The sequence below is a fragment of the Silene latifolia genome, unplaced genomic scaffold (assembly GCF_048544455.1).
Source record: "Silene latifolia isolate original U9 population unplaced genomic scaffold, ASM4854445v1 scaffold_57, whole genome shotgun sequence".
NCBI lineage: Eukaryota > Viridiplantae > Streptophyta > Magnoliopsida > Caryophyllales > Caryophyllaceae > Silene > Silene latifolia.
Genome location: NW_027413480.1, coordinates 948,498 through 962,705, shown reverse-complemented (window position 1 = coordinate 962,705; position 14,208 = coordinate 948,498).

The window sequence follows — 14,208 nt, the reverse complement described above, 5'->3', positions numbered from 1 at the left end:
TAATTAGGGTTTTAACAAAGCATACTCTTAAACCCTAAAATCTGACCTAACTTTAAGCTAGGGTTTTCATGAAAAACGAGGCATATGGTAATTATGCTGGATCAAATTATGCCGTGTAAAGCTAAGGGATAAAAGCTATTGTTGTTAATATTTTATTCTCTTAACATATCTTTTACATTTTAGCTTGATTTGGTAATTTATGATAAAGATAATTTTTGTTATGGAAAATCTTATCATATCTTAAGATTTATGGAAAAGATAAAGAGGAATAATTTATATTTTATCTTTTGGAATATTCTCTACTATCTCTTAGGGTTTTAAGGAAAGAAATAACAAAGATATGATTGTTTGCATATCTTATGTTTCGGCCATTAGGGTTTCTTGTTAAACCGTGTGCCATGCTCTTTCCTTCCCTATAAATACTTTGCTTTTGCAACATTTGAATGTAAGACCTTGAAGTATAAATTGATTTTATTTTTAAGAGCAAAAACCGTGTGTTTCAAAACAAAGAAAACCGTTTTTCTATTTTCGAAAAAGGTCATGTGTTTATAAACTCATATATTCGTTCTTTAGTTATCGTTATAAGATAATAGTGCTCAATCGATTTCTTACTCGTTCATTAACGTGAACTTTTAGTAGAATTATATAGTGCTTTCTTATTAGCGTAAGTTAGTCACTCGAGTATTTAACGGTACTCACTTGAGTTACAACTAGGGTTAGTTGTATGAGTTGGGTTAGTAAATTTGTAATCCGTAGAAAGGTACTAAATTTATTAAGCGAGAATAGTGGACGTAGGTGTCGATTTGTGAAATTGAACCACTTCAAAAACCGTGTGTCCCTCTCTTTCGTTCGTTTGTTTATTTCGTTTTTGTTCGTTAGTTAGTTAATTAGTTAAAGTTTAATCAATAAACTTTAAATAATTAATTATACATATACAATCGAAAAAGAGGTAAAAGTTTGTAATCCTCAATTCAACCCCCCCCCCCCCTCTTGAGTATTTTGGATCGATAGGCTCTTCAATTGGTATCAGAGCCTCGTACTCTTGATTGCCTAACCGCAAAGAGGCTGATCTGTCTATATTTATTCATCTTATCGTTTTATATTCCACTGTCTATCACGTGATAAATGCATTCCAAATACCTCAAGTGTCCCGTCTTTGATGGGAAGAATTATGGGTTATGGAAAAACATGATGACTCACTATGTGAAAGGTCATGATTGGGAATGTTGGAAGATTATCCAAAACGGACCAGTTAAACTCTTGGTTGCTTCCACTGAAGGCACTACTTACGAGAAGAAGGAAGAGGACTATATCGAGGCTGACTACAAGAAGGCTGAAAAGAATTCTAAAGATATAAGTCTATTGCAGAATGGCATGACCACTAATGAATTCGATCAGTTCTCTTCGTTCTCAACGGCCAAGGAGATATGGGATGTCCTGGAACTGGCTTATGAGGGTACTTCTATTGTTAGGAAGCACCGCATAGATCTGTTAATGCAGAAATATGAGCTATTCAGTATGGAGCCTAATGAGTCCTTGGATAGTATGTCCGCACGTTTTTCAAACATCATAAACGAATTGAAAAACCTAGGAAGAAAGTTCAATACCGAGGACATTGCAAGGAAGGTTCTTAGGAGCCTAACTAAAAAGTGGCGTGCCAAGGCCACAACAATGGAGGAATCGCGAGTTCTTGAGAATCTATCCAACCAAGAACTCATTGGTGCTCTCATGGCCCATGAAATTACTCTAAATGCCGATGATGCTGAACCAAGCAGAGGTAAAATTATGGCCTTGAAAAGTGAAGATGTTAACTCCGACATAGAAGATGAAACCGTCTTGTTTGCACGCCGTTTTAAAAATAGAATCTTTCGAAAAAAGCAACCAAAATCGTCTTATAACAACAACAAGTCATTTAACAAGAAAGCAACAGAATGAAAATCATCATTTGCTAACAGAGGTTGCTTCAAGTGTGGAGAATCTCATCACATGATTAAGGATTGTCCAACTTGGGAGGAAATCAAGGACAAGGCAAAACGCGAGAAGATAAAGAAGGAGTTCAAACAAGTAATCATAGCTTCGTGCTGGGGAGATCTTGACTCAGAAGATGATGATGGATCTGAAGATGAAGAAGTAGCCAATCTTTATCTCAGCAGTGTTAGTCTTGAACTAATCTCCGATAGCGACGATGATAGCACGAACCCTCAATCAAACTATTGCTTTCTAGGAGAATCAGATGAAGATGACGACAATGAGGTTAGTTATCTTGAACTAAAGAAACGTGTTAAGATATTGTCTAAAAGTGCCCTCATTGAATTCTTTGAGCAATCCCTCGATAAATGTCATGAACAGGATATGGAACTAAAGGATCTAAAGGAACAAATTCTTGATATTGCTGAGGAGAATCATACACTAAAGGCTAAAGCTAAGAAGTTGAAATCTAAAGTTATAGCTGATAAATCTACAACATTAGATACTGCTAATGCTGAAAAGACGGAATTAGAATCTAAAGTTATAGCTAATGAAGCTATAACTTCAGATCTAAAGCTTAATATTAAGCACCTTCAAGCCAAAGTTATAGCTAATGAAGCTATAACTTTAGAACTTAGAAAAGCCAAGGAACTTCTAGTGACTAAGATTACATCTGATGAAGCAGTGTTCTTAGACCAAAAGAAAGAAATCGATTCTCTCACAAAGCAATTAAAAGAATCTAAGGCTGAGTTAATCAGTGTTAAGAAACAACATTCAGATGTTGTACTTATTCTTAACAAAAGGTTCCAAGACTTTCGTGACAATTATAAGAAGGATAATGACATAGATCACACGAAATATCTCGAAGAAATTAAGAACCTAAAGGACTTACTTCAACACGCAAGGAAAATCCATTATAAGTGGAAGGTAGCACAAAAGTCTTAAACTTTATAACCGAACAATCTGACAATAATATGAAGATGGGGTTAAGATATGAGTGCTACAGCCGTAGAGATCACTCTAAATGCAAATCAACACCTTCTAATTGTGATTTCAGAAAAAGAAAATATGTTGATCTCCCTGAATATTTGATTTGTAATTACTGTGGTCATGCGGGTCACATCTAAGACAAGTGTGCCAAACGTGCACATGATATATGAAAAAATACCGAATTTGTTACAACGGTTGACACAATAGTCGAGGACGAAAAATCCCCTACAAAATAACCTAACGAAGAAAGGAACAGTAACGTTCATTGGTTCTATGATATGGCTTTCGATCGCACCAAAAAACCTAGCGCTTCACAAACTCCTTGTCAACCTAAACAAAGTAAGCCTAACCACAAGGAGAATAGTTATGCTAGACCTAGAGAAATCCCTAAACATAGAACTCCTCCTAAACAAAACTACCCAAGGTTTAGAAATACGACCATTAGAGAAGTTTGGGTACGAAAGGATTTAGTATATTGAGTAACTTACCGTAAAGGACCCAACCTAGCTTGGGTACCTAAAAACTGTATCTAATCCTTTTGCAGGTAATGGTGAAAGAAAATAATCAATGGTATCTTGACAGTGGATGCTCAAGACACATGACCGGAGATAAGAATTTATTTCTTTCACTCAAGCCTTTCAACGGAGGAAAGGTGACGTTTGGGGACAACAAGAAGGGTAAAGTGATTGGTGTGGGCAAAGTTGGAATTTCTAAATCACACGCAATCATTGATGTCTATCTAGTGGATGGTCTCAAGCATAATCTGCTTAGCATATCTCAACTATGCGACAAAGGTAACAAAGTTGTTTTTCATACTGATGGTTGCCGCATTATTATTGAAGGTATAAGCAATGTTATTCTTGAAGGACATAGGAAAAGGAACGTGTAAATGGTAGATTTAAATGTCGTGCCTACTAACTCTTTTACATGCATGAAAGTTACACTTGATGATCCCGGTTTATGGCACAAACACTTTTGTCACATTAGCTCACTAACCTTGAACAAACTCAAGAAATGGGGACTTGGTTGAAGGATTACCTAAGATCAAATTCGACCAAGAACAAAATGTGTCACACGTGTGCTAGGTGCAAACATGTGAGGTCATCGTTCAAACCTAAAAGAGTGGTAAGCACAAATCAAGCATTGGAATTGGTGTATATGGACTTATGTGGTCCTATGAAAGTAAGAAGTCGAGGAGGATCCAGGTATGTCTTTGTCCTCGTAGATGACTACTCAAGGTATGTATGGCCTATCTTTCTTCATTCAAAAGATGAGACTTATTCTATTGACTTATTTATGATCACAATGGACCTTTTAGAAACTCACAAAACCGGCACATGCTCTTGGTAGCCTTCCAAAGGTGTTTTAGAACTTGCTTGTTCAAAAGAGGAAAGGTTAAAAGCGACCCCTTGATAAGTCTCTTAAACCGTGTAGATGTCCCCATCACTCGGTTTTATCTCCTTTGTTCCACAAGGTTCAATTCCTTTTAAGACAAAATATCTTATGCAAGAATCTTTCAACTCTTTATATGAGGATCCTAGGCCAAAAGTTACACATTTTCTTAGACGGGTTTGGTTTTGAACCTCAAATTGCGTGATGGTCCAAAACCGGGCTCAATGGGACTAGGTGTGCCTTGTTTTGCTTCAATCTCCCCTTCTTGAAAAGGATTTGTCCTCAAATCCTCGACATGATCATCACTAAGTTCTTCGTAATAAGGACTTAAATCCCCAATGTTGAATGTACCATGGACTTCATAATCCCCGGGGTGGTTGAGCTTGTAGGCATTAGGTCCAATTTTATCGAGTATTTCAAAAGGACCGTCGGCTCTTGGCATGAGTTTGTTCTTTCTCTTGTCGGGAAATCTCTCCTTTCTTAGATGTAACCATACAAGGTCTCCGGGCTCAAAATTCTTGGACCTCCTAGAACCCTTGGACTTAGCTTTGTGAACCTCATTACTCTTCTCAATTTGCTTCTTGACTTTCTCATCGATATGGAGCATTTGCTCAACTCTTTTCTTAGCATCATAATCAATAGTGTTCTTCTTGATGGCTGCCAAATCCTTGGGCATTATTGGGTTGACACCATAAACTACCTCGAATGGTGACTTGCCCGTTATGGTAGAAGGAGCTCGGTTGAATGCAAATTCGGCTTGAGCTAGCTTGAGTTTCCAATAGTTCAAAGGCTTAGTAACGGTGCACCTTAGTATCCTTCCCAAGGTTTTGTTGGTAATTTCGGTTTGACCGTCGGTTTGGGGGTGGTTGGAGGTGTTAAAGAGCAACCTAGTCTTGAGTAGTTTGCATAAGGTCCTCCAAAAGTGGCTCATGAATTTTGAGTCCCTATCCGAGACAATCGACTTGGGGATGCCATGGAGTTTGACCACTTCCTTGAAATAGAGCTCGGCCACACTAGTTGCATCCTCTGTTTTCTTACAAGCAATAAAGTGAGCCATTTTGCTAAAACGGTCCACAACCACCATGATGGAATCATTACCCATTGAAGTTCTTGGTAAGGCAACAATGAAATCCATGCTAATATCTTCCCATGGTTGATTTGGGACGGGTAGAGGAGTATAAGGACCCGTTTGGAAGTAGGCCTTTGATTGTTGGCAAGAGGCATACCTCTTGATCACATCTTGGACATCTCCAAGCATCTTGGGCCAATAGAATTGCTCTTGTAGGATGTCATAAGTCTTTTGGATGCCAAAGTGACCGGCAAGACCATTAGAGTGGATTTCCCTCACTAATAGACTTCTATAAGATCCCCTTGGTATCCACAACCGGTTTCCATAAAACAAGAAGCCATTTTGAGTTAAGTACTTGCTCTTGATTTTGTTTGGCCCCCTTGAAGTATTTCCCATTCCTCTTTGAAATCCGGATCCTCTTGGTTTAACTCCTTCATGTGCTCAAATCCAAGGACTCTTTGTGTAATACCCAGGATATTCAAGGACCCTGTTGACCGACCCTGTTGACCAAGATAGACCGTAGGGAGGAATGGGTAAGGGACCAGGCTTGCAACATGAGTCTTATAGGATTTGTTTACTCGACCTAGTAGTGGCTACTCGGCCGAGTATCGCCTATACTCGACCGAGTAGAGCCTACTCGGCCGAGTACTCTAGTACTCGACCGAGTATGGCTGTTGTCGACGTGTTAATATAAAACACAAGTTCGCGAGATTCATTTCATTTTCCCCATTTCTTGACAGTTTCTCTTTCTCTAACCCTAGCCTGCTACTCTCTCCTATTACCCCTATCCCTATACACTCTTATATAGTTAGCATACACCTCCATCATGGGAAAGACGGGATTCACTTAGGAAGGTTGCGTACGTGGTTGTCGTTTACATCGCCGTCGATGCGTGTTATTAGGTAAGTCTCTGCCTTGTGTCTTCTTTGATAGATTCGAGGATAGCTGTATAATGGGGGATGGTTATCGTTGTAGGATGCATATTGGAGTCTTGCTTGGCTGTGTATGGATGTCTTTCACATTTTGCCATGAGGTAGGGTTTCTCTACTCAGTTATGTTTAGTTAATTTGAGATATTGTGATTGTACTGTGTATAAATGTTGTTATCTGCTGATCATCAGAGGAAGGGTGTTGTGGTGATGGTGTTGGTGTAGTTGGGTTGTGATGGTTGTGGTGTTGTGACAGCTGTGATGCTGTGTGTGATTGTGGTGGAGTCACTTGCGGGAGTTGCTTCACACCCTAGTTCGCCCTCCGTGGAACCCGTCACGGGAGGGGATGTGCACATTAAGAGACAGGGATTGTTAGTCGCTCATTGAGGAGCTGGACTTGGTGGGGATGGGCTGCGGTCACCCACTAGTGGCGAGGATTACCTGTTGCGATGGGTAATCTGGCAGGGCTACACACCTTGGTGTGTAGTCGGTTACTGTGTGAGATCGGGAGACCGGGTGGTGGTTGATCAGCTTGTTATTTTATCGTACTAGTCTTATCTTAATTGCTCGGTAACTGACCCCGTGTTATGTTTTCAAAACTGTGGTGACCCATTCGGGGATGGTGAGCAGTTGGCTTAGCAGGTTAAGTTGGTTGTTGCTATTGAACATGGAGGGAATCGAGTCACCACGCTACCGGAGTAGATGTCAGACGCATGAGTTCTATAACAGTCATCGTTATCTCCTGTATTCCGTTTTGTACCGTGGTTGTAAAGTGTTAAAGTTATTAACTATAAATGTTCTTTCATTGTCTAATTTGATCTACTCCATCGGGAAACCGAGATGGTAACACCTTCATATACTGGAATGGTCCTTATTAAGGCATCCTGGTGTACGGGGTGTTACAAAGTGGTATCAGAGCCGACGATTTTGGAACCTGAACCAATGAAGCTAATGAATGTAGGGTGTCAACTAAAATTAACCTGGTGTATGTGCGTTGGGAGCCCCAGCCGATGCTAGATTTTGGGTGAGGAGGCGCCCTCATTTCAAAATCATGGCCCCATCGAGCTTAAGCTAGACACGGGAAAAAGGGTAGCTAGTAAGAGTCGTTACTCTGTGATGGTCGTTGTGTGCATTTGAGGTTAGGATGATGTGTCTCTATGTGCGTGGGAAAGATTAGAATTGTGAATGAATTGTTTCAAGGTGTGACCAGGGGTAAGTTAGTTAATGTGCATGATAATGTTTGTGTTATGTGATGACTGCTATTATGTAAGTGTTTGACTTAAGGTAAGTGCAATAGGATTAGTGGGATGTGTAAGGACGTGAGATGTGAGTTTAACTTTGCAGGTACAGTAGTTAATGATTACATGTGCTTAGGATGGCATGTAAATTGTTTTATAGCAAAGCAAGATGTGTAGGTGGAGATGATGATTGATTTGGTAATGGATGTGCAAAAAATTTGTGTTGATGCGTGTCTAGCTGATGATGACGAGCCGATTGCACGGAACTCCGAACTATGTTATTTATTTTTCAGGAACATTAAAGATTCAATTCTATCTCAACTCTTGGAAACTCGACCGTGTAGAACTTCGTACTCGACCGAGTAGACTATTCTCGGCCGAGTATGAAGGTGCTCGACCGAGTGCCCATTTTGTGGAAATTAAAATCGCTACTGTTCTCGAAAACTCGACCGAGTAAGTAGAATACTCGACCGAGTAGTCGATAGGCCTAGTATACTAAGTACTAGACCGAGTACTGTTTTATCAGGGACTAACCGGGTTATACAAAAACCCTATTTTTCGCCCCATTCTTTCCTATTTCTGCCTCCCAACTCTTCATCTCCTTCTCTCTAAAACCCCATATTCCTCCTTCCTCAAGCTCTTTGGGTAAGTTCTTGGTGTTCAACTTGTTCATACTTGCCACAAATCAATTCAAGGTAAAGTTTTAACTCAATTTCTCCCTTTATTTTCGAAGTTATGATATGATTTTGTTAATATTTCGAATTTTCATCATAAGTAACCGAAATTAAGTCCTCTACATGTTATTCTTTGGATTTAATCATATATAAACCTCGATTATACCGTTATTAAAGCAATTTCTTGGTTTAAATTGGATTTTCGAGTTTTAGGGTTTGCTAAAATCGATATACCTTGTCTTTTGTTTGATTATCACACTGTCTTAAGCCTCTTGATGTTGGTAAAGGTGTATTGAGTAAAGTATTGGTGTTTTGAGTAAAATATTTGGTGATTTGCTGAGAAAAATTCCTTAAAAGTTCGTCTCAAAATTTTTATACAAGTAAAAACGGTCCATCTTTTGGTAAAGTTTTGGTGTGCCTAGCACCTTTGTTAAAGACTTGTCTTTTGCAGCATGGTGAAAACCAGAGGTCTACCCAACAAGAGGACCCGTCCTAACGTCCAACTTGAGACGGGTCAGCCAAGCAGTGGACCCGTAGTCCCACCGGTGGAGGCATATCCATCGGTAGTTTTCTCTGATTTTAAGCAGCACAAGGCCTTCGTAGCCTTGATGGGGCGTCCTTTCCGACCTACTCGGTGTGTGAACCCCGAGATTTTAGAGACCTTGGGGATTAGGGGAGACATAATTCATATATTTGAGATTTTGGGAATGGAGGGGTTATATCATTTAAGGAAGAAGTCCTACCCCCACCTGACCTTATAATTCTTGAGCTCGTACGAGCATGATAAGAAGGAGAAGACTGTCTCCTTCCGCCTCATGAATGAGGATCACGAGCTAACTTTGGATGAGTTTGCGGGCCATCTAGGTTTGGAGGAGGAGGGGACGGGATACCTGAGTGATGTGGCTAAGAATAGTGTTGCCCCTCTTTACCTTCCTTTCTTGACTGTCGGACCTGCCTCTAGTGCCAGTGCTATGCTGATCAATGATGTGCAACATGTTTCCCTTCGTATGTTCCTGAGGATGATGACTTGTTTGTTGTATGCGAGAGATTATGTGAGTGAGCTTAATTATCATGAGGTCATGTTACTTATGTCTTACCTTAACCTGCCCCGTAGGAAGCCGTTCTATTATAGTGCCCCAGGGATAGTGTGCTCTAGTCTGGAGCGCATGGCACAGTCTTAGACCCAACACATTTCTTGCGGGGCCATAGTGACCCGCCTAGCTCAGCGACTAGCTGATTTTGAGGCCCCACCTCCTGAGGGGGATGAGTATGTGGAGACCGTTCCTACCATGGACACCCAGTATTGGCGTCAGAACAGATGGTTGAGGAAGTTAGATGACGGGTCTTATGCTTGGAGGGTGAGGGGATCTATGTGGATGGTACTTCCTGACCCTGGCCATCTCCCTGTTGTTGACCACTTGGCCGAGTGGGAACCCTGTGCTATACCTAGGCCTGAGCCCCAGACCTATCAGATTAATCCTACTATTCTTTTGGACCTACCTGAGTCGGTCACCGTGCCTGAGGGACAGTAGCAGGCACCTCCTCCACCTCGTGAGCGTCGTAGGGTCAAACAGTCTAGAGCAGACCCGGTTGTGACCGAGCCTTACTACTCAGCCCCTGACACCTACTCTTACCAGTACTCGCCCTACCCCAAGGTGCATGACCCTAGGATGCAGCCGAGTGATTTGTCTCAGCGTATCTCCACTACTTTGGTGCTCTGCAACATGCATGAGATGGCCCATAACCAGGGCATAGGGACACAGCTAGCACAGCCTATCTGGTGGAGAGGACCTGGAGTGGACACAGGAGTCTTCCACAGCTACATAGTTGATCCTGGTTTTTGGAGACCACCGGAGGAGACATAGTTTGGCTGCCTCGCGGGACCGTGGGGAGCCAACTATGGCAGCCAGCTAGGAGGGGATTACTGAGCAGCATCTGGTTTTCCAGGAGCAGGTAGCTCAGGTGCTGGCACTTCTGGTGCAGGTGGTGACGATAAGATGGAGGAGGGTCTTGGCTTTTGATCCTTTTGTTATATTTCCTGGATTGGTTTCTTTTGTGTTAGATGTTTATTTTATTGATTTATTACTTACTGTTGGATGACTGTACCCGGCCATAAGGTCGTTCTATATTTTAGCTTATCGTGTGGAGACGTGTTGGATTTGGTTATATTTGGCTTTGTGGTTGTAAGTTTGGTTGCAGATAAGTTCATAGAATGCGTTATGTTGAATTGCATAGCTCTCTGCCTGTTAAAACTCGACCGGGTATAGACACTACTCGACCGAGCAGAGTTTACTCGGCCGAGTATACAATTATACTCGACCGAGTAGAGCTTACTCGATCGAGTAGCCACTCATACTCGACTGAGTATTACTGTTACAGGGACCTTTTGTGTTTGATAATTATGAATTGTAAGGTTTATGTGAACATTTGTATGCCAGTGTGTGGGTGCTTCATAGTGTCGCTTAGTGTAATAAATTGTCCAAAAATGGACTATGATCACGTCACAGGTTTGTAATTGCTTGGATAACATATCAATTTATGAATGTTAGTCATATGGCAGTGGTTGATATCAAGGAACTTAAATTGTTCAAGGTGATGCATGAGTCTTTAAATAGTATGGGAATGTAATGCAATAACCAGAAGATGTTCTAGCTGTCACGAGTCTTATACGTATATATTTTTGGTTACAGTTATAACAGGTACCGAAGATGTCTTAGTCTAGTGGTTAAGACGGAGGTATCCTGGACAATAGGTCTCAGGTTTAATTCCCCCTCCCCCTATTGTAATGCGACTAAGTGCGCGCTTCGTTGAACCAAAGAAAAAAAAAAGAAAAAAAAAACAGTTATAACAGGTCCAACTGGATCGGTGAAACTGGTGGTCGGTATATGACTAAAATGACAAGTTAAGGAATAAATCTGCTATCATTCGATAACATCATCTTTAGATGTATATAGAATACTTAATTGCCATATTATTCTGTTGCTATGGGTCACAAATGTGTAATGTCATAGATTGAGTTTTGTAACATTAATTAAGGTCGTTTAAAGTTTGTGAGTAATGTCGCAGTTATGACGTATGCGTTAATTGTGGTTACGGGAAGTAGTTAGTGGTGAACTTCAAGGACGAAGTTCCTTTAAGAGGGGATGAGTAATGTTGCGGAAAAAAATGATTACATTATGCCTATAATACTTGAAATCACATGTATGTTATATATGTTAGTATTCGGAATTATATTCATGTTACAGGTTATTGAAGTTACATTTACGTTTCCTTGAAGTTGTATCTATGTTATACTCAAGTGATATGAATGTGCGTTGAACCACTCTGTATGGGTGTGCGGAACGTGTACTTTTGTGACGTGTACTGTTGTGGTTGGGTATTATTTTGTAGTTGTGTATGGTTGCTAGTCGTAGTGTTGCTTTAAAAAGAGGGTGCATATGAATTCATTATTTCCCATAAGTTTCGTGTGTGATAGTTGTTGGCAGGTAATACTTGGAAGAATAGTTGTGATGGATGATTATTGTTTGAATAATATGCTGTGGTGGTAGTGTCAGGATGGCCAGAGTTTGTATGCCTTTATGTAGGTGGATGGTGTCATAGTGCGTAACCCTTTGGTGAGTGGCGTGTGGGTTGAACTTCGGGGATGGAGTTATTTTTAAGGGGGGAAGACTGTAATACCCAGGATATTCAAGGACCCTGTTGACCAAGATAGACCGTAGGGAGGAATGGGTAAGGGACCAGGCTTGCAACATGAGTCTTATAGGATTTGTTTACTCGACCTAGTAGACGCTACTCGGCCGAGTATTGCCTATACTCGACCAAGTAGAGCCTACTCGGCCGAGTACTCTAGTACTCGACCGAGTATGGCTGCTGTCAACATGTTAATATAAAACACAAGTTCGCGATATTCATTTCATTTTCCCCATTTCTCGACAGTTTCTCTTTCTCTAACCCTAGCCTGCTACTCTCTCCTATCACCCCTATCCCTATACACTCTCATATAGTTAGCCTACACCTCCATCATGGGAAAGACGGGATTCACTTAGGAAGGTTGCGTGCGTGGTTGTCGTCTACGTCGCCGTCAATGTGTGTTATTAGGTAAGTCTCTGCCTTGTGTCTTCTTTGATAGATTCGAGGATAGCTGTATAATGGGGGATGGTTATCGTTGTAGGATGCATATTGGAGTCTTGCTTGGCTGTGTATGGATGTCTTTCACGTTTTGCGATGAGGTAGGGTTTCCCTACTCAGTTCTGTTTAATTAATTTGAGATATTGTGATTGTACTGTGTATAAATGTTGTTATCTGCTGATCATCGGAAGATGGGTGTTGTGGTGACGGTGTTGGTGTAGTTGTGTTGTGACGGTTGTGGTGTTGTGACAGCTATGATGCTGTGTGTGATTGTGGTGGAGTCACTTGCGGGAGTGGCTTCACACCCTAGTTCGCCCTCCGTGGAACCCGTCACGGGAAGGGATGTGCACATTAAGTGACATGGATTGTTAGTCGCTCATTGAGGAGCTGGACTTGGTGGGGATGGGCTGCGGTCACCCACTGGCGGCGAGGATTATCTGTTGCGATGGGTAATCTGGCAGGGCTACACACCTTGGTGTGTAGTCGGTTACTGTGTGAGATCGGGAGACCGGGTGGTGGTTGATCAGCTTGTTATTTTATCGTACTAGTCTTATCTTAATTGCTCAGTAATTGACCTTGTGTTATGTTTTCAAAACTATGGTGATCCATTCGGGGATGGTGAGAAGTTGGCTTAGCAGGTGCAGTTTGTTGTTGCTGTTGGGCATTGAGGGAATCGAGTCACCACGCTACCGGCATAGATGTCAGACGCATGAGTTCTTTAGCACTCATCGTTATCTTCTGTATTCAGTTTTGTACCGTGGTTGTAAAGTGTTAAAGTTATTAACTATAAATGTTCTTCCATTGTCTAATTTGATCTACTCCCTCGGGAAACCGAGATGGTAACACCTTCATATACTGGAATGGTCCTTGTTAAGGCATCCTGGTGTACGGGGGTGTTACACTTTGCTTCATGAAACTAAACATAATGAACCTCCTAGATAGAGCATCAGCTACCACATTGTCCTTCCCTTCAATATACTTGCTTGAAAATTTAAAGGATTGTATAAACTCTACCCACTTGGCGTGCCTATGATTGAGCTTGTGTTCACCATTTATGTATTTGAGAGCCTCATGGTCCGAATGGAGGACAAAGGGCCGTGGCTTCAAGTAGTGACTCCAATGGGTTAGGGCTCGAACACTGGCATAGAATTCCTTGTCATATGTTGAATAATTGAGCTTGGCACCACTCAACTTCTCACTAAAGTAGGCAATTGGCTTGTGTTCTTGCAAGAGGATGACTCCTATCCCAATTCCACTAGCATCGCACTCAACTTCAAATAGCTTATTAAAATTGGGTAAGGAAAGAATAGGCGACTCACAAAGTAACCGTTTGATGGTGTTGAAGGACTCCTCGGCTTTCTCCCCCCATTTGAACTCACCCTTCTTCATACATTCGGTTATGGGACCCATGACGGTGCTAAAATATTTGATGAACCTCCTATAAAAAGAGGCTAAGCCGTGGAAACTTCTCACATCCCTGATGGTTTTTGGTGTTGGCCACGTCTTGATTGCCTTAACTTTCTCTTGATCAACAAGAATGCCTTGGTTGGAGATGATGAAACCCAAGAATTGAACTTCACCTTGCAAAAATGAACACTTCTCGAGTTTACCATACAACTTGTGCTCTCTAAGGGATTCGAACAGTGCTTGCAAATGTTTGAAATGCTCCTCCTTGGAAGGACTATAGACCAAGATATCATCAAAATAAACAACCACAAATCGACCCAAATAAGGCCTAAGTACCTTGGTCATGAGCCTCATGAACGTACTAGGTTCATTAGAGAGACCAAATGGCATCACAAGCCATTCATATAACCCATA